General features: G+C 39.6%; 1 pseudogene; it reads left to right on the top strand.

Moving 5' to 3' along the window:
• Positions 1-4929: 4929 nt before the first annotated feature.
• On the top strand, positions 4930-24666 carry LOC139743306 (protein disulfide-isomerase A3-like; annotated as a pseudogene).
• The last annotated feature ends 2444 nt before the right edge of the window (positions 24667-27110 follow it).

The following is a 27110-nucleotide window of genomic DNA, read 5'->3' as shown; positions in this document are numbered from 1 at the left end:
TTCACCAATCCTTCTCATTCGCAAAGTCAACAAATGTGTGGGAAAGATTCCCCTTGAACTGTTCAGATAAAATAAACAGATATAAATCTTGTTTGTTGTTATTTACCTCAGCAGAAGACTGTAATTGTAAAGCTACTACACCCAATGATGATTATGCATGATGTGATCATAACGGATGTGCAACCCTCGGCTGTTCTTATTTTCGTTCTTTGAGATATATCAAGGTATTAGGAGTGGTAATTTTCGGAAAATTCACTCTCTCCCACTGCACAATATTGTGTGAAAACTAAAACGAAACAAAACAAAAAATATGACGTTTAGTTTATGAATACCGTGATGTGTAGATGATAGTTTCGCTTTCGCTCAATGAAAACAATTATGATTTGTCCAAATTTCGTGCATACCTCTTATGTCTACATTATTTTTTGCATACTGCTTAGTTTCAGCATATGTTTTACAAATTGAAAAGTCTCGTGGACAGTCAGAGCAACTCAACAGAATCAATTTGTCGTTAAGATTTTTCATTTATTGGTCTCTACTAGTCTACAGTGAAATATTGCAGTTCTGCTTGAGATTGCTGTTGCTCTTTTTCTTTGAATAAACTGGAATTGTTTCATTCTTGAAAATTAGGCAGCATGAACGTACTTCATACAGGCACAATCGAATCTATTGTTTAGGTTCTAGTGGTGAAATCAAATCAACAGTTTGGTAAATTCTTCATCCAAGTCTCACCTGAGATAAGAACGGATTCCCCCCCCCCCCAAGCTTCCATTTTTTAAGCAGTAATTTTGGCCTTTGGCAAGTTTAGATCGGCAGAGGCGTTGCTGTCATCACATCTTTCTCTCGTTAATTGTAGGCCGTACACAAAATCATAACAATTCACTAGATTTCTCGATCTGTCATGAAATCAACAAAATGATTAGAGTTACAGTAACCATGACCTTCTGGTGCTGTGTAGTTGTTGAATCATCAATTGACAAAAGATTTATTGTGGAATTGTACTTTAATCGTACCTTTCTCGTTGCTATCTCTGATTTTGTTGCTGTTTTTCTTCAAGAAATTCTTTGCAGAAACCCGAACCCGCCGATTGGTTCCTACGAAGCGTTTCGGCGGGAGGACCAAATCGGCTATAGAACACTCCATTACTGCATAGAATAATAAAAAACAAAAAACAAAAAACAAAAACAAGAGAGACAACTGACCAGTAGCCGCGGAACCGGTGGTGGGGGGGGGGGGGATGCTGGGGAGGTCCCATGACATTTGCTCCTGCTCCTTGCTCCCATGAAATATTTGCACGCTATAAGCTAACCATTGATTCTAACCTATTCCTAATCCTCACATCGAATCAAACTTAAAACCCTATCATAACCATAACTCTAACCCTAATCCTACATGTAAAAGTCCTTGGTGAAAATAAGACCGGAGCAATTGCAAGAAAGTGCTAAGCCACACCTCTTCTTTTTTTCTTTTTTTTTTTTTGAAAAATGAGATACCTGCATTTACACCATCCTGCCTATTGTGCGGTATATTCGTTCCGCGGAACTAATCGACTGGATTCGGCCAGTATATCGGTTCCCCCACTGAACCCGGAACGGATCGACTGTGACACCGGCGCCAAGTTTTCAAATGTAGGTCAGTGGTGGGGACCCACTTCCGGGTTTTATGAGCTAACAAGTAAAAAAAAAAAAAAAAAAAAAAAAAAAAAAAAAAAAAAAAAAAAAAAAAAATCTCTTCAGCGCAAAGGCATAGGCCTTACCGAAAATTAACCTTAAAGTTTCATTAGTGGGTTAGCACTTAATTCATGCTAACATTTTTGCTTCAAAAGGAAAGCTTCCTTAAAATTAATTAGTAGTTATATTATGAAACATTGAAAATATAGATCTTCATTTGTTATGTGTGATTTTTGTCATCGAAATAGCTTACTGTAATAAGTTTATTGTCTCTAAATGATTTTCTGATCCAAGTGTGATCTGAAAACGTTCATATGGGTAAAAATGTACAGATAGCTGGATATTTGGACATGAGCCTCTTCTCTTAATGAATCTTACAGGGTAAGATCAGTAGTGGAACAAAATTTGAAATTGCCATTAAACTATTCGTAACTGTATATATTTCGAATAAAATACAATTTTGCTATGCTTTTACAACCATATTTTGGGGGATTAGGTATTGACAGTAGAAAATGAATTTTTAAAAAAAATGTCTGTAAATCGATTCATTTACCTTTAATTTCCAAAACAATCCGCGCCTCTGTCAACGCAGCAGTGCTTCAGTGTAGTTTCTGGGTATACATGACAGAGACACAATACTTAAATGTTAGATATCCTGGAAAGGATGTTACCTTTATAATAATACATTCAAAGATTATTTTTCAAAATAAAATATAACGCTGTCGTACGAAATTCATGTAGTTCTACATTGTGGATACCACTGCGGTTTCTCCATTTAAATCAATAAACGTTGAAAGCTATCAAAGCCAAGCGCGCCGGAACACTTCTGGTTTTTTGTTTGTTTGTTTGTTGTTGTTGTTGTTGGTTTGTTTTTTTTTTTTTGTTTGTTTTTTTGTTGTTGTTGTTGTTGTTTTTTTTTTTGGGGGGGGGGGCAAAATCTCGACGGGGGCACATTATATTATGTGACGATGTGAGATCCTCGACGCGGGAGCGAAGCAAGCGAGCGGGGGGGGGGGGGGGGGGAGGGGTGGAAAGGGGGATACCCCCCACTGTAAGGAGCTTTTGTAAAACAGAGTACAAAAGTCGCGTTTGTAGACCATTTTAAAGCAAATTTCAAAGGAATTAAACATAGTGAAAAATAATCAGTGCGAAGGACTATGATTATTACGTACGGGAGTACATAATAATGTGATGGTGTGAGATCCTCGGCAAGGGTGTGGGAGGGGGATACCCCCCTCCCATGGTCCCATGGTAGGGACTTTTTGTAAAAACAGAGTATAAAAGTCGCGTTTATAGAGCATTTAAAAGCAAATTTCTAGGGAATTAACGTATTGAAAAAATCAGTTGGAAGGACTATGATTATAACATATACGGGAGTACATAATAATGTGATGGTGTGAGATCCTCGGCGAGGGAGTGGGAGGGGGCCCTCCCAAGGTAGGGACTTTTTATAAAAACAGAGTATAAAAGTCGCTTTTATAGAGCATTTTAAATTAAATTTCTGAGGAATTGAACATAGTAAAAGAAATAACTGCGAAGGACCATGATAATAACTTATGAAAACTTTTCAGAAAACTTTTCTATAAGTACGGGCAGAACGAGCGAGCCACTTTCACTTTGCCATTTATCTGAAATGTACTCATTAAAAGCTTAAACGTGATCGCATCGTTCGAACAATAAAAAATATTCTTATACTGCTAGAAAGCAAAAAAGAAAATGAAAAATGTAAGGTTTACTAAAGGTATGTTTCAGCGGGCACACTTGAGGACACGAGGCTACCATCTATACACTAAATTTACTCATAAATTACTATTAGTGTATATACAATTTCAGTGTATTATAATTTTCGAAAATTTTGCATTTTCAGTTATGAAATTACAACATTTAGACAAGAAATATGCCTTTATTGTTCATTTTGGTCTTTAAATAAGTGATTAATTATTTGTTACAGGGGGCACTTGAGGGGCAAAAACTCGTTTTGCCCCCCAACATTTTGTTCAATTGGGGGTGGGGGGGGGGGGTGGGGCAAGTGCCACCCCTCCCCCCCCCCCCGCTTGATCAAAGCATAATTTAAAGCATCAATTCTGATGGTAGTTGCTTGTTTAAAATCATAATTTGATTTTTAGTCAATGGCTCCATTTATTCCACTACTGAATTTACCCTTTAAACTTTATCATGCATTTTTATAAAGAAGTCTCCATGCATTTTTATAAAGAAGTCTCCATGTTGGACAGAAAAAGAAAATTACTTTGCTGTATTCTGTAACAAATGTCAGAGTTATTTTTTACATGCTTGGTTTCAAAAGATTGCTTCGAAAGGAAAGCTTCCTTGAAATCAAGTGGGAGTCAAAATAATGAATGACGAAACACATTGAAAGTAGTCAAGGTCTCTTTTTTTTTCATGTGTTATTTTGTCGTGCATCGAAATGGCTTATTGTATCTAATGCTCCTTTTGGTTTTTTCCTCATCCAAGTGTGATCTAAAAACGTTCACATGGGTAAACATGTACAGATAGCAGTATGTTTGGACATGTATTTTTTTTTTTTTGGGGGGGGGGGCGTTTATATCACGTCACTAAGGGTTCTTTCAATTGACAATAATTATTTCTGAGCACAAGGTGTGTCTCGGGGTTGATTGAACTACAATTCGCAAATTATCACTAATAGTTACCATTATACCAAATTAGTTTAAATATCACTGAATTCATCATTCTCCTGTAAAGAAAGAAAGAAAGAAAGAAAGACTTTAGCATTGAAATACACGGAACTGGAAAGACTACATGAAATATATCACTGCATGCTATGTTACCAGCCAAACAAGAGACCCCGCCTGAGGCTCCGGAAAATGTCTGGTCGATCTTTTGCAATTATTTAGGAACAAAAAATAAAGATTTACAATTCAGTGCAAAAGTGAGTGCGCCATATACTTTAGACGTTTCTCCTTTAATATCTCCTGTCTATTACTACCAGTGTGAATTGCTTCACATTATTTTGCTCATATTGACCCTACAACCAGTCCTGAAAATGGATGTTGCCAAATTATGACGCGGAAGGTGCACGTGTACTTAGAGGATTGTGTCGATCTCTGTTGTTAGTCTCATCTGGGCGGAAAAAGAGGGTTCACAAGCTTTCAGCCAATCAAAACGCGCCAGCGCTAAGCACACGTGGAAGCCATTTTCCCCATTATCATGAATAAAGCACGAAAAACGCACTGCTCGAGTAGCATGCCCACACTGTACCGTAAACGTAAATGCTGTGTGAACGTGTGTCCAGCATCGTAATCGTAGACTTGGCCTGGCAGCGCATTGGTTGACTAAAGAAACATCATGAAGACTGCGTACATTTCCTGCATTGTCCTGCTCTGTGGAGTGGCATGGGCTTCTGATGTCCTGGAACCCTCAGATGATGATTTTGCAGCAATTGTCAATAATAAAGAACTAATCCTCGTGGAATTCTTCGCACCATGGTGAGAATTTTTCCTCGCAAAGGAGGGTAAAAGCAGCTATGCTGTGTCCTCAGTCCCTTGCATGTGATAATATGTTGCTCGAACTGCTGTGCTCAATTCGTCCATAATTGGACGGCTGACCTGGCATTATTATTTCTGTCTTCAGCCATTCTCTTGTTTGTGTGTTTTTGTTTGTTTGTTTCATTTCCATTTAAGAAGATGGCTGGATAGCCCATATTCAGCTGCAATAGCTGGCCTTCCATGGGGTCCAGTACTCAGTAGGATGTGAGGCGGGACCACTACACCGCCACGCACCGCCGGGTTGAACACCCTGGTCCCTGTTGCTGTTCTATGCGATGAACAGGAAGCGGGGTCTTTTACGTGCATGAGTTGTGACTCTTTCACACACGGGACCTCCATTTTAGACTCTAGGGGTGTTATTCTGAACATATTTTTAAGTTTCTTCCTAAGTATCTTCCTAAGTCAGGTACTTAGGAAGTGCCTAGGATTAGGAAAGACAGAATTGGTATTCTGAAATTTCTTCCTAGGCACTTCTTAATGCAAATTAGGCCATCCTTTATTTACGCCCACGTCCTTCCTTAAGCCAATACGAAATGCTGTATCATAAGGAATCAACCAATGATAATCGCATATTATGCACTTGTCAATGTAATGACGCACCCCACTACCCCCGGACATGGGTGCGTCATGGTCATTTTTTGACTGACCACACGGGGTTTTTGACGCACCCCCACAGTCACTTTTTGACGGACCACACGGGGTTTTTGACGAACACCACAGTCACTTTTTTGACGGACAACGCGGGGTTTTTGACGAACACCTAGGTCACTTTTTTGACGGACATCCTCGGTACATTTGACGCACCCCCGTAAATACTGAAAGGATCTTTGCATACGCTTTATTCAAGCAATTTCATTTTCTTTCGGTTCGTAAACACAATTTGTCAAAGTTTCGGCAAGTTTCCCTTACCCTGGCCCTGTAAGCACCGTACCGTCATTCACCGTACATCACTCTGCTGCTACGATATTCCGAATGTTAATGTGCATGCATGCAATCCATAGTCACCTGGCCATACATATGACTTGTCTGCAGATGCGCTGTATGTGCGCGGCCATTTCTAGTCTGGTTGAATGCAACACATGGACGATGTACGTTCGATGAGGAATAACAGAGCACGCTGCTCACTTGCGAATTGCACAGCGTTAGCGAGCGAGTCGCGCACCACTAACACTCGACTTGCCTGCTACTGAGCTGCAGGTACGCGCAGTACGCACCACGCAACGGTATACCAATACGGAATTCCGTATACGATCTTTGATTTTACTAGCGTTAGTACTGTGAGGTTGAAATCGTTATATCGGTAAACAGTCCGTCTGGCTTGAGATTGAGTATGCGTGATTTCATGAGTTTGTTGGAAAGAAAATGTGAGGAGAAAGGGTGGCTTTTAAAGACACCCAGTCGCGAGGATACATGGACATATTTCAGCCGCGGGCGGCAGCACGTAAACTCGCTTCCGAAGTTGCTACGAAGCGAAATGTGTGTGTGCGCAAGACATCCCTAAAGCAATGTATCGCGCTATAGTATCTCGATTGCTCGCGATCGCTTGCTGAGCGCGGGACAGTACGTTTTGTGTAATGTGAGTGATGTTCGCATGAGCTAGTAGCTAGCTGCGTATACTTCGTACGACTACGCATTCTCTTCATCGCATCGTCGATCGTCGTCACTCGTCAACTATACTGTAATCATCAGATAAGATCAGATTAGTGAGTGCAGACCACATTATAATAGATAGGGTGGCCATCATGGACGATGACACATCGTCATGGGTAGCGGATATTACCACCGAGTTGTCTATTCTGAACGCGGACGATTGGGTCGGAGACCCTGCCTGTATCATGTACTTGCCCTGGCGTGTGTACATAAATTCAGGACGGGGAAGCGACTGTGCCCGTGCAGGGCCAACGGCCAACGGCCACAGTTGCACTGCACATTTATGCAGTATTTTTGCACTCTTCATTGTTTTACTAACTAATATGAAGAAGGTGAGCGTTGTATCACCTGCCTGGAATATACTATATGTAAGAAGCAATGCCGAAACCCTTTCATTTGACTAGGTAAACTCACAGTTATAGTTCTGTCAGCTTAGCCTGGTGTGAATAATCTTAACCCTTTGAGGACGAGTCCCGAGTATACTCGGGCAGGTGTCTATGGGAAATGCGTGTTATAGCAAAATTAGTCCGTCCTCAACGGGTTAAAAAAAAAGACACACACACACACAAAGTGAACATTAAAACTCATAGATAAGTACATGACAAATAAGATGTAATGCCTTCTTCAGACAGGAGCATAAAGAAATTATTGTCTATCTCCCTCTTACACAAACAAACAGAACACTATTGTCTCAACAATACAGTGTGAAGGATAACCATTATAAATAAACCTATCACAGGTATCAGTATTTGAGGTTATGTGTGAAAAATGCCCTACAAATTAATGAAAATCGCGGACAGTAGACCTTTGTCCATAGTCAACTCAGTGTAACATCGCAAAGCCATTGTAATGGGTTAGCTTTCTACCAAACACTGATTAAAATACCAATCAGAGGCGTACCTTTGATCAATAAATAAGGGATGTGCTACGGATACCAATTAATCGTACTTGATGAAGCTCATACCTGTACATATTAGCATGTTACAAACTGATAGGTTCATATTGCCCCTTGACCTATGACCAATATCTGTATTAGAATTAAAACAATGGATTCTTATGAACTGTTGTTCATCAACAACTTCCACACCAATCAACATCCCTATTAGACACTCCTATATGAAGATGTGAAGGTAAATAAAACTGTAACTTTCACGTACAAGGGTATTGTACGTACACTACTGTAACTCTGTAACGTTAGTTACTACCACTGACCTGACACTGTCGGTGTAACCAAACTTTAACGAATTTCAACTGTAAAGGATCAATTTTTTTTTCTTCAGAATTTACATTTCAACATACTTGTAGAAATTCACATGAAAAGATGTACACTTCACTGGATCACTTGAATTTGGTTTCAAATTATTGGACCAAATGCATTGGAAGTTTGACTATAAATGCAACATAGATGCCTGAAACTTTTGCCAAGCTTATGAAAATTACAATCTTTATCAAAATTCCTTAACCAAACTTAAAATGTAGGGCCCTAAATATGATGAAAGAGGAGACTTTGCTATACAGTTAAATCAATGGGGACAAACAGTATTTGAATCGCAGCCATGAAATCTGGCTATGCAAATTTAACCTGGATTGTTGACGCTAGCTGCTCAGGAAAGTGACCTCTCTGTATCTATCTAGATTCTACATTTGCACATGAAATACTTTAAATTCTCAATACTGTGATGACAAAAAACTTACCACTACTTGCGATTCCCTGACTAATGACATTTGCTGCCTACTGCTGGGTCAGTTTTTAAGAAGCGATAAACTGACCCAGCAAATGTCATTTCGATTACGGCGTTATCATAATTTGACATAAATGAGAACTTAGAGAAGTTTTTCGCGGAATTATACATAGAAAAATAGGCCTACTTGTCGATGAAACGCAAAGGCCCTAGCAGTTAAAGATAGATTAGAAAAAGTCATTCCACTTCAATCATTGATTCATGTAAAAGACTTCTAACGTTACTTACACATCATCTGGATCTGGATTCCTTGAAGTTGTTGACTTGGTCAGCTGGGGTTGCTTGATTGGCGTAAGCCGTGGCATTACAATTCCACCGTGCATGCCGTAACACGAATTTGCACATTCTAAATTCCTGCAAAACTGTTCATGCAACTCCAGCAAGCGGAAAGCAAATTTTTCATCGGCACGCTGACGCTGAAGCTTCTCCCTCTGCCACTGGTCTCTTACTTGTCCTAAGCAGGGAGGTGAGAGGAAACCTCCCTGTCCTAAGCATGCTAAGAACACGTCTCTCTGCGTTCTCCACTCGTCGATAGCGTCAAACAAGTAGATACGTTTTACTCGAGTTGGACGGCTGTTTTGATCTCCATTGTGAGGTTTCACTTAATACTAAACCAAAGCCAAGGCTAATCCGAAACAGTACACGCATACCACACACATTATTGATATTGACATACCGGTACCGACGACTTTATACCAACTTTGTTATGTTCCGATCCGGCCCAACATACTGTAACACAGCTGACGCAGCAGACAATTGCCAATGAGATCAAAACAACCCGCCATATGGCCATGAGCATTGCAACTTGCTATACATGAAGTTTAGAGTTTTAATATTTCTTCATCAAAGCATATTTATAAATACCAAATATTAAACAACGTAATATATGAATGATTTAAAATATTGTTATATAATATTTTCAGACATTTTAAAATATTATTGCTTAGATTGCTGAAATTGGCACCATAGTGCAAATAAACACATACTGCAGCCAGATACGTACGTACGTACACCACACAGCTCTACTGTTGTGTCGCGACGGGGACCCGTAGGAGAGATTTTCATGCACATGGCTGTTGTGCGGTTTTGTGCGTGCACCCATTCGGCCCCATTCGGTAGGTATTCGGGCGTCCATGTTGAAATTACAGTGGACGGCTCGCACGGCTCTCGTGCCCCATCTGGTTTTCGCTGGTGCGCTGCGTAGCGTCGTGTTCGGCATTCGGTACGTACGGGGGTACAATAACGGGAGGAGCAGCTTGTCGTGCTTTTCTACTGAGCTGCGAATCGCCTGCGACGACCGATTGCCTTTAAATCATTTGCTTGCCAGATTCGGGCAAGCATTTTTCCCTCTTAGGCCTACTCCAAAACGCTTCCCGACTTTGATTTTCACTTGCCGCGGGACAGCGCTCACTGTAAATTCACTCGCAGTACGTACGTGTATCCGGTACTGGTAGCGTGCAAAAATGCGTGCAGTTTTCCACAGCCAAGTGCATACCATGACGCACCCCTCGGTTCAGAATAATGCGTGTTATTTTCCATAGCCAAGTGACGTACCATGACGCACCCCTCGGTCAAAAATTTGACGACAATGATGGGATTTTGACGCACCTCTCGGTCAAAAATTTGACGGACATAGCTGGTAAAATGACACACACCTGGGTCACAAATTTGACGGACCAAACGAGGAAATGACGCACCCATGTCCGGGGGTAGTGGGGTGAGTCATTACATTGACAAGTGCATTACTATTACGTAGGGTCAAGTACACGTGTGTGCGGCATGTCCCCTTTCTCACGCTCATTTCGTGCATGAAAAGTACATGTGCGCGCAGTGAATGACAAGCACGCCTATCACGATGTTTGCAGCTTCCTATTCTTAATGTCTGTACTTGGACAGGGGTGGAGCTTTCCTAAATATCTTCCTAAATTTCTTTCCGAAGTGCATTCTAGAATACCAACTTCTTCCTAAGTCGGAAATTTGCATACTCCCGCCCCCTTCCTAAGTTTCTTCCTAAGTTTAGGAAAAAAACTTAGGAACAGACTTGGGTAGAAACTTAGGAAGATTTTCAGAATACCACTTAGGAAAAAATCCTGACTTGGGAAGAGATTTCTTCCTAATCCTAGGAAGGATTTCAGAATACCACCCTAGAGTTCTATGTCCTAATCGAGGGGCACCCCAAGTGTTTAATATGCCTCTCAATAGAAGGGATGATATGATTTAAAGGACAAGTCCATCTTCATATACATAAGGATTGAGAAAATGCAGCAATATTAGTAGAACACATCAGTGAAAGTTTGACGAAAATCGGACAATCCATTCAAAAGTTATGAATTTTTTTAAGTGTGTAGTCACTGCTGGATGTAAAGACTACTACAGTGTATGATGGTACATGCGTACAACGATATAACGAAAATAAAAAGAGAATTTCACAAAACTTTCCTTTTTGAATAAAGTGCACATTTCTTCGACTGGTTACTGATGTATGTTAAGGGCAATATTATTCCCCCTGCCTTCTGAAAGTCAAGTGCTCTTTCATTATGCGAGAAAAATGGAAGTATGTTTGAATTTCTTTATTCTTTCTTTGTATCGTTGTACACATATAACATCACCAGCTATGGTAGTCTTCTCATCCAGTCGTGACTGAGCAGAAACTTCAAAAATTCATAACTTCTGAACGGATCGTCTGATCAAACTCTCACTGATGTGTTCTACAAACATTGCTGCATTCACTCAACCCAAATGTCTATGAAGGTGAACTTGTCTTTTAAATTATACACACAACTCTTATTGTCCGAAATAATTTACTGTGTAGGACCCTAGAGTAGAAGCCTGTACTGTGGTAAAATTATTACGAGGTAGATATTGTCTACGTGCACCTCAACAGGGCCTGCAGGGGCCCTAATACCGTCACCCTGCATAAAATTGCTACAAGCGCACTGAACAAAAATGTACGCCCAGGACTGTTCAGCACGCTTGAAACTTTACAGGGTTACCACAACCAAGCAAACTGAGTTGAAAACCAAACAGTTTTTCTTGAAAATCTTAAATTTGTAGACCTTTGCGGAATACATGATATAAGTATCAATATCATCACGGTCACCAGCACACGTCTTTTATATGCTTTTTCAATGGGAGCGCGGGGTGACGAGGTGCAGGCCCCTTCCTTAACACACAACTATTCTGCATCGTTCACGTTTGACGACGATAGCTGCAAATTTCCAGTATCAATCACTGAACTTGTGGTTCCATTGGAATCTTCAGCATTTTTATGCCTCCGCCAACGAAGTGGCCGGAGGCATTATGTTTTCGGGTCGTCCGTCCGTCCGGACCTTAGTTCAAGGTATCTTCATGGAGGGTATGCTTGTTCTAATAGGCAGTGATTATCTAGGGAAGTTGGGGGTCATGGTTCAAAGGTCAGGGGGGTCAAAGGTCAAGGTCAACTCCTCAAAATATCACTACTTTCCTTATATTTATGCAATGCCTGAAGGCTTTTTTTTTTTTTACTTGATGTATACATGTATTACTCAATATATATTCTGTGGGAAGTTTCTTGCCAAAAGGTCAAAGGTCAAAAGGTCAAGTGAAAGTGCTGAATTGCACTCTTTCCTCCATATCTCAAAAGTACCGGTAACTCAAGGTATCATCATGAAACTTACATATTTATGCATGTTCAACCTAACAGTGATTCTCTTTGGAAATGTGAGGTCAAAGGTCAAAGGCCAGGTTTAGATAATGCTATTTTCCCATTTGATACTGAAATTATACTTTTTCTCAATACCTTGATAATTACTCAATGCATAAACTTAGAAAAGGGTCAAAAGTCAAGTAAAAATCATCAGTTCCCCAAATACCTGCACTCTGACATTTTAATCATTCATCCAATTGAACCTAGTTCTAGGAAAATGAACATTCAGCACATTTGTGTCAAACCTGTCATTTTAATATTTTGCCAATTGTGTGAAACTGTCATCACACATTGTCAAGACATTGTACTATAGACCTATGAGGAGAACCATGCATTATGGCGGAGGCATATCAGTCGCCGTAGCGATATATCTAGTTCCTGTATGTGAGTGGGATTTCATAGAATTTCAGTGACGTAATGTCATTTAAACATGCATAAACATTAACTATGATGAGGTGCGGGTCACTCAGCTATTAAGTAGGCCCCTAGATACATTTATTTACAATGTAGGTCAAGGAGTCATATTTATAGGGGATAGAGTCACGACACGTGTCATGATCAGTTGCTTTTGAAATTTTCTCCCACAAATTTTGTTCACATTAATATGTCATTTGATATATCAAGCCAAGGCTAGATTTAGACCTTTTCTTCTATTTCTAGTTTTTCTATGAATTTATAGACCTCAATACGCCTACATGTAGGTCTTCTCCCACCTGTTCTAGTTCTAGTGGGTGCTAGCCTCTATTCTACTACTAGATCCAGGCTCGGCACTAGATGAGATAGTGTCTATCTGCAACTGCACCAAGGTTTGACCTCCTGTGCCAAGGTTCAGCCATGAGCAAAAGCATAGACCCTCTAATAGATTTCTATATGCAGCAGGTGGTCAAATTTGGGACGGTGCCAATGTACCTGGTTTGTGGAAAGTTTTAGCGCAATGGATAACAAAAAAAAAAATCTGTTCTCCAGACATCGAAGTTTAGTATCATAAACTCAATAGATAATCCCAACATTGTGGCAAGGCGTTGTCACTTTGTGCATTCTTTTCACTCTCTCCCTGTTTGCGGAAGAGCAAAGTCCACTGTGAAATCATGTTGACATCAATATCAGATAATTCTCGTCACCAGTGATATCTATTATATAAGAATATGTCAAAGAAGGAGAAGAACAGCACATCAGCATCATGTTGAAGCACACCTACTGATGTTGTACATCTAGGGGAAAGGAAATGATGGTCAGAAGTCAAACACAGGGTTAAGGACTTTACTTTTTAACAGATTACCCCCCCCCCCCTTTATTTCCATAGCTTGACTTATGCCCCAAGCCTTCTCCAGAGTCAGTACTGTGTATCAGCATACAGTATTATATAATTCAACAAATGAAGCTGTCTAGATTTATCAGACACACCAGCCTTTGCCAATTCTTTGAAATTAATGAGCATTTAATGTACATAAATAACGAATCAATAAAGTGTGAAAGACATACAATTGTATAATACTCTCCAGTATTAGTCTGTCTAGAAATGATTTAAAACTAGTTTCCTGTTTCAAGCCAGAGAGCCCAAACCATTCCTGGAGAGGGGAAAAAACAAACAAACAAACAAAAAACAGAGAATCTGTATCTATCTTCTGTCAACATTTCGTGAAGGAGTTCTTGGAGATTTTTGTGCTTTGACTTGTGAAAAGTAAAACAAATGTGTATGTCTTAATCATCGTCAGGTGTGGACACTGCAAGCGTCTGGCTCCCGAGTATGAGAAAGCAGCGACTGCCTTGGCCAGTCAGGACCCTCCAATTCCATTGGCCAAGGTGAGTAAGTTTGGATGAGTTTTGTAAATAAGTGCAGGAATTTTTCCCACAATTTTTTTTTTCAATGGATGAAAGCATATTGAATTGGCAGATGAGAGAAAATGTAAGTTACATGGAAATATCATTATAAAAAAAAAATGATAATAATGCCTCCAGCACCCTTCGGGCGGAGGCATAAAAAACAAACTAATGGTGTAGTAGGTACAATTTTGTAAAAGTATGTAGGAAAAAAATAAAACTTCCTATGGCAGCTTTCTGTAAGCTGTCTTTGGTACATGTATATGACCCCACTCTTTCTGCAGAATACTGTGTAGTTCTGTGTACACAAACTGATATCAATGATAATTGCGTGATTGATTGTGTCCAAATACCTTGTATATTCCCGTGCAGTGTATCATGTTAACTGCACTTGGTGACAACCGTGCTACAGTGCATATCGTGTTATGTGGAAGACATGTACATTGAGTACAGGTAACCCTGTATCATGTACACTCCCCCCCCCCCCCCCCCCCATAGTGGCTTGAATCTTCTCTTGCCACTGATTGACAAATTGCCCTGCGTCGACGTAAATGAGCACTGAATTAATCAGTGTTAAGCAATAATTACCGTGATAACAGAAATCATGGGTATCCATACTCTGGCTGGATTCGAACCTGCTATGACCTGATCACCGGACAGGCATCTTATCCAATACAGTAGACCACCAAGGTAATGCTTGACAGCCAGTTAATTGGTTCTAATCCTTGTAGCATGCAGTGGGTACTGCATAATTATTCAAATTAATGATAAATGTAAAAAGGACTACAATCTCTCCTTACAGAGCTTGACATCATCATCACTGTTATCCTGTTAATGCAGTTAAAACTGTTTAAATGTTGTATCCTATCTTCATTGTTGTTATAGGTGGACTGCACTGAGAGTGGCAAGGAGACATGTGGCAAGTATGGAGTGTCTGGCTACCCAACTCTCAAGGTGTTTCGCAATGGGGATGCCTCGGACTACCAGGGACCCAGGGAAGCAGGTAAAAAGCTGGCCAAAGTCTAGTTACTCTCACTGATGTGTTGTAGGTGTTAAACTCTGTATGCCACTGCAAGGTTAGATTTCTCTCATCAACCAGAAGCACCAGACTAGTAGTTACATTCTTTCTTTCTTCCCCCACCCCCCCGTCCAGGCGGGATGGAATCGTAAAATGAATGTGCTTTTTATGCCTACAGCTTTGATGCAGCTGCCACACTTTTCTTTAGTGATTTACCTTGCTTTACTCTCACATATTCTGCCTGATTTTAAGAGGATCTACCCTTGTTCAAATAGGGATGGGGCCATTTGTTGATGTAATGATTTGAAATATAGTCAGACCTGTAAACCTGTCTATAGCGGCCACCCAAGGGAGACAGAAAAAGTGGCCGTTATAGACAGGTGGCCGCTATAGACGGGTAATCCAACTTTGTGTGTATTGCCTACATGTACATGCATCATTGTTGTATACATCTATAAGTACTTACGTATTGTACATGTATGTGTGTACATATACTGTACACGTGTGTTTCATGCATTGAACAATATCGGTGTTCATGAAATAATTCTTTGTTGCACAGTAGCATGTGTACAGTCGTGAAGAAAGCCTAACACTAGTGCATTATGACTGAATGAGTGATGAATGCAATGATGGCCATCACTGAACGTTGCCCATGAATGACTGGCAAGGCTACAAATCAGAAAAACACAATTAATTATCATCTTGGCTATGGCTCCATCAGGTTTGTGGCCGCTATAGACAGGTTAAAATCTACCGCGGGAAACAAAATTTGTGGTCGCTGGCCACGTTAGACGGGTGGCCACTATACACAGGGTCTTTAACAGGGCTTTTCTCTCGGGGGGGGGGGGGGGGGGGGGGGGGGAATTTTCATTGACTGCTATAGACAGGTGGCAGCTAAGGCAGGTTTGACTGTATATCAGTAACATGGGGTCAAGGTCATATTCCAAGATCTACAGTGTACTGTTTGTGAAGTGTCTCCATTATGTGAGAATTTCATTTAATTTCATACATGGCATTTCAGACAATAAATATTTGATACCAAATGCTTGTCAGTAAAAAGCTAACGCAGGACCGCACACTTTACTACAGGTCCAACTTGTCTGTCGGACCAGTAGGTACCTAGTTTTTCCATTTCTTATTGGTCCATTCCTGAAAAAGTTACTAGTCTGACAGTAATTTTAACTGGTCCTGGACCGTCAGACCAGTGCCAGTGTGCAGTGTTGGCTAAAAAGCCATAAGGTATGTTGATAAGAAGTAGACTGATTATGGACAGTTGCACATCTCACATGTGCCATACTTAATATCAAATTGTAAAAAAAAAAAAAATGTTCAGAGTGCCTGGGCCTTCTGCACTCTTCCTAGCATTGTAGTGATGCTGGTCAAATTAAGTGGGGAGAAAAAAAATCTTGATAATGTTTTAATTGTATCAACTGTTTGAGCAGTAGTTCAGAATCTTGTTGAGACATGTGTAGTCGCTAACAGCTTGTAACCTATGTTTTAAGCTCCCCAGTGAGTCATACTTGTTACACTCTGTTTTCTACATCTCTCCAGATGGTATCATCTCTTACATGAAGAAGCAGGCTGTCCAAGTCCAAAGAGCTCAAATCCGTAGCAGATGTGGAGAGTTTCTTATCTGACATGGATGCTGGCATTATTGGTGTGTGATGTACACAGACTGTTTCCCCAACAAGTGTCCTTCGTTTTTGGCCTTTTCTATTTCTATGTATACATGTTTTAAACATGCAGTAGAAATATCTTGGCCAAAGGAGCTTTTAGTATCAGTTGTACCAGTAATATGAAATATTTCACAGAACAGAAATTTCCTTGTGACTATTACGAAAATGATAATTTGCAAACATTTTTTGATGATAGCAAATTATAATACAAAACCATGCTGATCTGCAAATAAATCAGCAAGGGAAGTTCACTGAAGTTGACTTAGAATTTATTATGCAAAAATTGCCATTTTTCCAGTTAATGCACACAAATTCCAATGGTGTATATAGATATTCAATGTATAATATGTAGATATTCTATAATTTCTTATTTTCTGTGTATATCTGTGTGTCACCTAACAAGTGGTTTAAAAGTGTTTTGAGACAGTCTTTGGTTTTAGAGTGCATCCCTATCATGACCTAATTCCTTTTTAGACGGAACCATTTGTCATCTCTTTCGTATTTCAGCTCACCTTTGAGTTGGCTTCAAAATGAGGGCTGAACTGTTTAAGATGCATACCTGTATTTTAAAGTTTAGAAGCTTATTTATCAAAATCAGTGACTTTAGTGTCCCAAGTACTCTTCAATTCCTGTTGGAAAGTTTTGGTGTAAAATGTAGGACAGTGCTGATGGGCTTACATTGTTATGAACATGAAAAATTTGTTCAGTGTAAATCCTATAATGTATGGTACATGTGCTGTGGTACTGTGGTTCCACGTGTGTAGTTGTAGTGATATGATATTTGTACAAACAGATTTACAGTCTTGGTTTTCCACTGTACTATTACATTTCCATAGGATTTTTCTCTGATGAAAGCAGCAGTGACATGAAGGAATACAAGAAGGCCGCTGACAGTTTGTTTGAAGACTTCCGTTTCGCCTACTGCTTTGACCCAGCTGCAGCAGAGAAATATGGAGCTGCTGAGTAAGTTTTCACACTTAAACTTGATGGGTTAAAGTCGAGGTATGGCTTTTTGATACCACAGAGGACAATCTGCTGCAGTGCTGTGGCAAACTTAGCTGTCTGTGATGAACTGGACATTGAATAATGCCTTATTAGCCTGTTGAAGACGGTTTGATTTTGCTACAACACGCATTTCCCATAGACACCTGCCCGAGTATACTCGGGACTCGTCCTCAACGGGTTAACCTGATGAAGACTAGTCCTGGGTATGCTCAGGCAGGTGTCTGTGAGAAATGCATGTTAGAGCTATATGAGTTCGTCCTCAACAAGCCAGGAAGGTTTTTGACTTGTGGACATTGTTTGATTTATGACTGTACATGTATTACAATGTTTTATCCCATGTCACTCCATAATTAGAATGACTTGATAATTTGAAAAAAGAAATAAATTCAAGCCAGCAAAATTACAAATTCATCATTAATCTGACATGATTTAACAAATTTTCTGAAATTGTAAAAGTTTCACCAAAAAAAAAGAAGAAGTAAAGATATTATTTGCATCCTCAACTGCAAATTAGATAACATGGTGAAATCTTGCCTCACAGAGCTTTCATTGGTTGGTACAAAAATGTGATGATAAGGTTTTTTGATCTGTAGCGCTGTAACTACAACGTCTTCCTGGAACGCTGTAATTTTTAAGTTTGTACAACTCTGCATAGATTTGATGCAAATCTGATTTCATTGTCACTTCATAAAAGAAAATTATGAAGTTTTGCACGGCAGACGAAAGCCATGGATAAAGCAGTGACATATCTCCTCTCTTTGCTCCTCTGTAATCCCACATTCTGTCAATCAGCAAAGTGGTGCTCTTCCGACCAAGCCATCTCAAGAACAAATTTGAAGACAATCAGGTGGTCTATGAGGGTGCCATCAAGAAGAAGGCTATCGAGACCTTCATCAAGGACAACATGTAAGAAAGAAAAGTTTGACATGTTTGTGTGTGGTCTGTGTGAGGCATGGATTTATGATTCTGTGTGTCTCATGTTTTACATAGTATTGACCTTTGGCTGTCTATGAAATCTCTCTCTCTGTCTCTCTCTGTCTGTGTTATGTGTTTGTTGGTGTTTGTGTGTGTTTATGTGCATTTCAAATGCCTCTGCCATGAAGCAGTGTTATTAGAATCATTGTGATTTTGCGTTTACCTCTCAAATGATTTTTATATACTTTGGATCAAATTGTCCTTTCTGGACACGGTGGAAGATTTCATGTGTATCATAATGGCTAGTAAAGCCTCGTGTAATTCTCATGAGGTGCGTAGTGTAGACGATGGAACCAGTGCTTTGTATGGCAAACCATGCATAAACCTCCCTCTGATAAGATTTTGTGAATTACTGTGAAGTGTGGAGATACAACATGACACTGAAATTGAGATGAATGGCAATTGGGTATAAAACAATCACATTTATTCACGAGACAGTCTCATTCTCATCGTTCCAGTGATTTGTTTAATTTGAAAAGGTCAAACAGCCCCAGGCAGCACTCTGTTCATATTTGCAGGCCAAACAGTGGCATATTTACTTTTCACCATCTGTGTGAGTGATAGATGATCGGCATTCTAATATACTGGCTATACAGACCTATTTGGTTTCAAAGCACTGTAACTTACGTCGGCAACGACAAGGGGACTTCCAAAAGAAGAAAAAAATAATGAAATGAGTTATGCAATGAGTCAAATGCATTGCTATGTCAGTGCATAAATAATTTATTGTCAGGTTTACTGGAGCCCCCCTCCCCCCCCCCCCCCCCCCCCAAGTCGTGGCTGAAATAGGCATTACCGAACGGGTCTATTTGCTAGGAGTACATAAATGACTTTGATATTCTTTTTTTACAGACTTTCAGTTTATTTGGAAAATGTTGAAACTATTTTTTGCGTGTCAGGTGCTATTCGCGAAATTAAAGACATGCAAAGATATTGACTCTGATCGCGATATGAATACGACGTACGCGTGTACATTTCTCCGTTCAGTACAGGACTCCATGATCGGGAATTTAACCACTCGCAAAATCGTTGGGAATTCCCGATTCGCGAAAATTTAGACTAGCGAAATATATGGCGTATACAGTAATACATGTTTGTGTATATGAAAATTGCAATCATGACTAATCCAAACAGTGGACCAGAAATGAAAAAAAAAGCACATTCTGATTACTACAAACTCATTTCAGTCATAGTAAATTTTAGCTGATTATGAAAGAATATAAAAAGTCCACTTTCACCTTTGTTCAAGCTACCAGTAATTTCTTTGCAAAGTAAGATAAGTGAGAAGATATCTTTCAGGCTGCCTCTCTTTCTTTTGATTTCGAAAATATGTGAAGTATCTTTCATGCGAGATATGATTATTTGGTTACTTTGAATATTTCTTTGATACAATTTTCCGTACAGCAATGGCCTGTGTGGTCATATGACGCCTGACAACAGTCAGTTCTTCAAGAAGCCCCTCCTCACCGCCTACTATGATGTAGACTACAAGCTCAATGTCAAAGGTTGGTGCTCAGTTCACAGCAGGTTTGATTTCATCTCGGTGAGAATGCTATGTGTGTGGTATGTTTGAGAGGTTAGAATGAATTTCAGTGGAGGGATGTTAAACCCACTTTTAGTTATTGTGATTTCATTTGCACATTGTTTGTTTTGCATGAGGGTTTTTAACACATGAGCATCGTTCTCGAAAAAACATGCACATCTGACGCTCACCGGATGGGATGGTATAAATTTTAATTGATCAAATGAGTGCAAACCTTTCATGCCTCCATAATGGAAAATGCTATAAAGTATATACATGTTCATGTCAAATATTGTGAAACATGATAATAGATAAATTTTTCTGGAATAAAATTTATATATGACTGCAAATTGATTGTCAGTTATATTTTGTTATTAATGACATTGTTTTGATTTGATTTTTCCCTCGCAGGCACAAACTACTGGAGAAACAGGTAAAAATGATTTCTTCGTAAGATGTTCATCTAACACACTAGAATTTGACAAATTTCATAATTCAAAGTAATATAAAATTCAACAAATTTTATGAAATGCAATGGGCATACATGAATATATAGGGCGTACCTGTCTTTTTGTCATATCGCGTATGGAATGAAGCAACCTGTTCTAAATGAAGACAAGCTGTGATGCGTATAAGTGTCCAGTAATGTATGTGATTCATTATGGGTGAGGTGTAATTGTGCACTGTATGATATGATAGATTTTGGATTGAATTTTGATTGAAGATTTGATGTAGGCACACTTGCTTTTGAATAGTTGAAATGGACATGTTTTGCAACACATGCAGAGAAAAAAAGGAAGAACCCTTTGTCTAGAATCTGTGAACATTTCGCTTTAATTGGCATCCCTTTTCTGAGGAAAGCATGATATGTACATATGGTATTATTTCTTTATTTTTCCAGAGTCATTAAGGTTGCCAAAGAATTTTCTGATCAGACGATGTACTTTGCCGTGGCACAAGCTGGCGACTTTTCTCGTAAACTGGATGAGTTTGGCCTGGACTTTGAGGAGGGAGCCCCCGTTGTTGCCATTGAAGGTGCAGCTGGTGAGAAGTTTGTGATGTCTGAAAAATTCAGGTGAGTTTTTTTAGATGTTTTTATTTACCTCTTCCTCTTTCTCTCTTCTCTCTCCATCAAGAGAAGAAAGTTAGGAGAGACTTCTGAAATAGTTGTAATCAGATGTGTCTTGGTCTCGTTTTATCCATTGATATATGATCAGAAAAGTAAATATGCTTTTGTCATAAAGTGACCTCTCATATAACTTGGAGGTGGTGCCTCTTGTGTTTCTACTTAAGATGCATTATTTGGTACCCTGGAGTACCAAATAACTATTTGCCATTTAGTTGAATTCTTTATTCATTTATTATTACCATAGTCTCAGCTTAATCGGGTAGTGTCAGGCAGAGCATTTCTTACCCACTAAGTGGCCAGAAAGCATATTCCATTCACGTCACAGCTACCACACACAAATATTGCACCTATCTGTACCGCTACTTCACAGCATGTTATATCACTATAACTGCAGCTTGTCTAGAGTCACACAAGAGCCTTTGCAGCAACTTCAATTTCTCTTGGTATGGTTTCAAGGAAAACGATATACAAACCCAAAAAATTTGCATGCTTGAAGACCATACCCTGTTAATGACCAACTGTAAAGGCTAATTGGCAATCCATTCCGAGGCCCTGCTTGCACGAGCCATTCATGAATGTACAATGTATATACTTGGAACAAATCACTTTGACATAACATTGTAAATCACAAAAATTGCAGTCATTACAGTATGCTGCTGGCATGGTGGTGCACTTATGCAGGTCCCGTTGAAGAAGAAAAGAAAATGTGAACTGATTAACTTATTTTTCTCCTCTTTGCTCTGAAGCAAGGTACATAGGAGTCTCAGTGTAGCTAGCTTTTATTCTTTCTTTTTTTTTCTTGAGAGCTGGCTAGACAAATGTTGTGATTAGTTTATCACTGTGTGTGTAATTTTGGAAGTACATGTAGTGCATTGGCACAACAATCTGTATATGGCATGCATAAATGTGTTTACTTGTAGTGATATGGCGAAGTGATCTTACACTGCACATTTACGTTAGAATGTAAACCCAAATACTATCTTCCGTTAGAGCCTCACAGTTTCTTCAGAATTTTTAATGTTTATACTCATTTCTAAAGACTTTCTATGGGAAACTATGAGGGTAAATGAGGTTTGCCTGGAAAATTTTTACTCCTTTAATGGAAATACCAACCCAGTCATCCGAAAAATATAACATGCATAGACACCGTTTCTTCAGTTTGTATGTCAATTAAAGCCCCCTTGCTAACATTTGCAGATGAAAAAAAAACAACAGCTTTTGGCTTCATAATTGTTTTAAAATGTGAGTGAGGTATGAAAAACTGTTTCTCAATCTGGAATAAACCGTCACCATGACGGTTTATTGAGTTAATCAGTGATATGCATATCTTCTGATATAATTAGCTACTGTATTGTGAAATTTTTGTACGGTAGAGTGTTTTGTGATGCAACTGAACTATACACTTGCATCAAATGTGATAATTCGAACATTTTTTAATCACTGCTCCCAATGTTAGATAATTGCTTTAAAGCGGAGTACACAACTTTTTTAAAGCATTACCCGATTATGCAGAGCCTAGTACTGTATTGATACATGTATTTTGTTTTTTGTGCTGCACCCTGGGTCAGCAGAAAAGTAGAAGAAAGTAGTTTCAGTACTGTATGCAAGAAGATTTTGTTGTCTAAGAGATCTTAACACAGCAATAAATGCTTGCTAGTGGTTTGAAACTTTGTAGCTCACCTGAGCCAAAGGCTCAAGTGAGCTATTGCGATCGCCCTTCGTCCGGCGTGCGTCGTGCGTCGTGCGTAAACTTTTTACATTTTCATCTTCTTCTTGAAAACCCCAAGACCGATTTTCATCAAACTTGGCAGGTACCGTAGTTAGGAACTCATTTTGTTAAAATGGGCACCATGACCCACCCAGGGGGCCCCCAAAAAATTAAGGAATCTGTAAAAATCTTCTTCTCTAGAACCAGAAGTGATAGAGCTAAGTTAATACTATGAGTTAGTACATTGATGACTGTAGTTTCAAGTTTGTTCATGGCAGAATCAGTGATGCCCCCCTTGGGACCCAGGGGAGGGGGTGGGGAGGGGTTCTAATGGGGCCTAAATTGTACATTTTCATCTTCTTCTTGAGAACCCCATGACCCATTTTCACCAAACTTGGCAGGTAGCATCCCTTGGGGGTTAGGAACTCAATTTGTTAAAATGGGCACCATGCCCCACCCAGGGGGCCCCCAGGGGACCCCCAGGGGGCCCAAATCCTCCCAAATTAAGGAATCTTTAAAAATCTTCTTCTCTAGAACCAGAAGTGATAGAGCTAAGTTAATACTATGAGTTCGTACATTGATGACTGCAGTTTCAAGTTTGTTCATGGCAGAATCAGTGGTGGCCCCCTTGGGACCCAGGGGAGGGGGGTGAGGAGGGGTCCTAATGGGGCCTAAATTGTACATTTTTATCTTCTTCTGTAGAACCCCATGACCCATTTTCACCAAACTTGGCAGGTAGCATCCCTAAGGGATTAGGATCTCAATTTGTTAAAATGGGCACCATGTCCCACCCAGGGGGCCCCCAGGGGGGCCCAAACCCCCCAAATGAAGGAATCTTTAAAAAATTGTCTAGAATCAGAAGTTATAGAGCTAAGATAATACTATGAGTGAGTACATTAATGACTGTAGTTTCGAGTTTGTTCATAGGAGATCCAGGGGTGCCCCTCTTGGGGGGAGGGGGGGGGGGGGTGGTTGGGAATGTCCAAATGGGGGCCTGAATTGTACATTGTCATCTTCTTCCTAAAAACCTCATGATGGATTTACGTCAAACTTGGCAGGTAACATCCTTAGGGGGTCAGGATCTCAATTTATCAAAATGGGCACCATGCCCCACCCAGAGGGCCCCAGGGGGCCCCAATCCCCCCAAAATTAAGGAATCTTCAAAAACTATTCATCTTCTACTTGAGAATGCCTTGTCAAATTTTGGTAGAGCTGTGAATAATTTTAGATTAGTGACTGCGTGAAAGGTGAACTTGCGATACTCAGGTGAGCGCTAGACCCGCGGGTCTCTTGTTTATTTTTTCTTTCTTTTTTTTAATGGGAAGGGGTAGGGAGAGGATGAATGGTGTTATTTTCTAGCTACACCTGTATAGTGAAAAGGGAACATGTGGATAATGACTTGTGTGCTATTTTTTATCATTTGAACAGTATGGATGAACTGAGGTCATTCTTGCAGAAGTATTTCAACGGCGAGCTGGAACAGTACCTCAAGAGTGAACCTGTACCAGAAGACAATGATGGTCCTGTCAAGGTAAGATTGGGTATTATATATCATAGATGTGCCCTTTGGTGATAAAATACCCCTGAAACAATCTATAATCTATAATGGATTAGTTGAGGGCAGATTCTGAAAGAGCAGACTCTAAGCTTTAAAATGATGTATAGCTCACTTGAAATGGACTCTTCTAATCTATCTAAATATTGGAAAGAAAGCACACACTCTGGAAAAGTGTGAACCTGAGGAAAGAGGCTCTGAAGTACAGGGTCTATTGAAGCACTTAATCTTCACCAAACAGTGCTAGCTGTGCAATGAATGGGACAAAAAACATGATGTAAACCACTGGAGCAACAACAATGAAGAGATTATCAGATTAGGCTGAAATTTAAACATGCTCTATTAACACATTCTGTCCATGATTAATGCCACCTTTCAAAGCAATAGCGTTTTCCATTTAAAAGTTACTAGACTTGAAAGTGAAGAGTGTGCAAAGGGTTATCAAGAAATGAAAAGGGGTCTCTAAGACATACCTGATGTCACTACTCTAAAAAAAAAAAGGGTTGTAGAAAGACTGAAAATATTGATATAATGAGTGAAAAACACGTCCTGGCAACTTCGTTATAATGAGAGTGCACTGTATGTAGACCGGTTTTTGCCACTCCCTTTGGATTCAACGTAGGCAGGCTTGGCTGTTTCTTGATTTCAATACTCCTTTAGGTAGAGAAATATTGGCATATTTTGTTTGTATTTGTACTGAAAACATGAGAGCAAAATCTGTAATCTTGTGCATTACAGATTTACACACATACAGTAATAGATAATTATCCAATCATTGTGACAAGCCAAGTCATGTTTTTAAAATGTCAATATGGAAATTACTGTTGTGACCTACCTTTTGTGCCAAGTCACATGTGTGCTTCTGAGGACTATTTGTATTTCACCTGTAATCCTTTGTGAGGGTGATGAGGCTAGGGAGAAGCAGTCTAACCCTGAGTTGCAATCACTGAAAATGAACTTAGTCAAAGGAACAGTATCTCTTTGTGGTATAATAAGTTGCAGCTTGACCTGATGTCATGATGCTGTAATATTAAAATATCATGCATGTCCCTGGTACTTACTTAAGCTGTAAGTTGGAAATTGTTCTCATAAGGATCCATGCAATAACTGGATTTTTTAGTCCTATTAAAGTTTTCTTGTTATTTCGTTTGAAGTATATCTGTGCCAAAAGATTCAGAAAATGAAAGTAATTTTGCTAGAGACTGATGTCCAGGTGTATCCTTGCTCTCAATGTGATATAAATCAGTTTAATTCATCAAATCAAAATGGGAACATAGTGCAATAATGTAAAGTGTGTTTATAATTCCTATTCATCTCCTGCCCAACCCACATTAAGTGTTTGGTGGTCTTTATTTTGTACGAGGGACTCTCAGTGTAAGATAGTGATACTGTTTCTCCCAAGTTCGAATGTTTTCTGTGTGTTATATTCTCTTAAACCCTTATTAATCAACATTTCAGTACAAACAATGGGATTTTGCTGGTCTCAATTAGTTTGTTGTCCCCGCCGAACGAGTTCGAGCAGGGGACTATGAAACGGGCTCCGTACGTGTGTGTGTCCGTGTGTCCGTCCGTCCGTCCGTGTGTCCGTGTGTCCGTGTGTGCGTCCGTGTGTGATCAAAATGTTCAATTTGCTACTTCTCTGTCATTTATGAGCCGATTTTGATTCTGTTTGCTTTATATGAGAGCACTACATGGGAGCTTTGAAACTTGTACACAGAATTTCAGTTGTGACCTTTGACCTTGACCTTTGACCTATATTGTACATTTTGCTACTAAATGCTACTCCTTCGCCATTTCTAACCCGATTTCGATTCCGTTTGCTTTATGTGATGGCACTAGGTGAGGGCTTCAAAACTACTACACAGAATTTTGACCGTTGCCTTCTTTGACCTTTGACCTTGATTTTTGACCTACATTGTACATTAGCTACAAAATGCTACTCCTTCGCCATTTCTAACCCGATTTCGATTCTGTTTGCTTTATGTGATGGCACTAGGTGAGGGCTTCAAAACTTCTTCACAGAATTTTGACCTTTGACTTCTTTGACCTTTGACCTTGATTTTTGACCTATATTGTACATTGCATGGCTACAAAATGCTACTCCTTCGCCATTTCTAACCCGATTTCAATTCCGTTTGCTTTATGTGATGGCACTAGGTGAGGGCTTCAAAACTTGTACACAGAATTTTGACCGCGTGTTGGTACCAGTACAGAAAAGATGACGAAGTAGGATAGTGATGCATTTTAGTCCAACAGTACTATTTATTCTAACCAAATTTTTGACACGCCTCTTCTTCAGGGTCGACATGAATGATATATATATATATATATATATATATATATATATATATATCCCTCTAGTTCACTATCTTGGTCTCTACATTTCACTAAGTCATCTCTTCATCTAGCTCTCTGTCTGACCTTATAGCA

This window comes from Diadema antillarum, unplaced genomic scaffold (genome assembly GCF_040938485.1).
Source record: "Diadema antillarum isolate AM-2024a unplaced genomic scaffold, OU_Dant_1.0 seq00001068_RagTag, whole genome shotgun sequence".
NCBI lineage: Eukaryota > Metazoa > Echinodermata > Echinoidea > Diadematoida > Diadematidae > Diadema > Diadema antillarum.
This window is presented reverse-complemented; position numbering and strand designations above follow the sequence as displayed.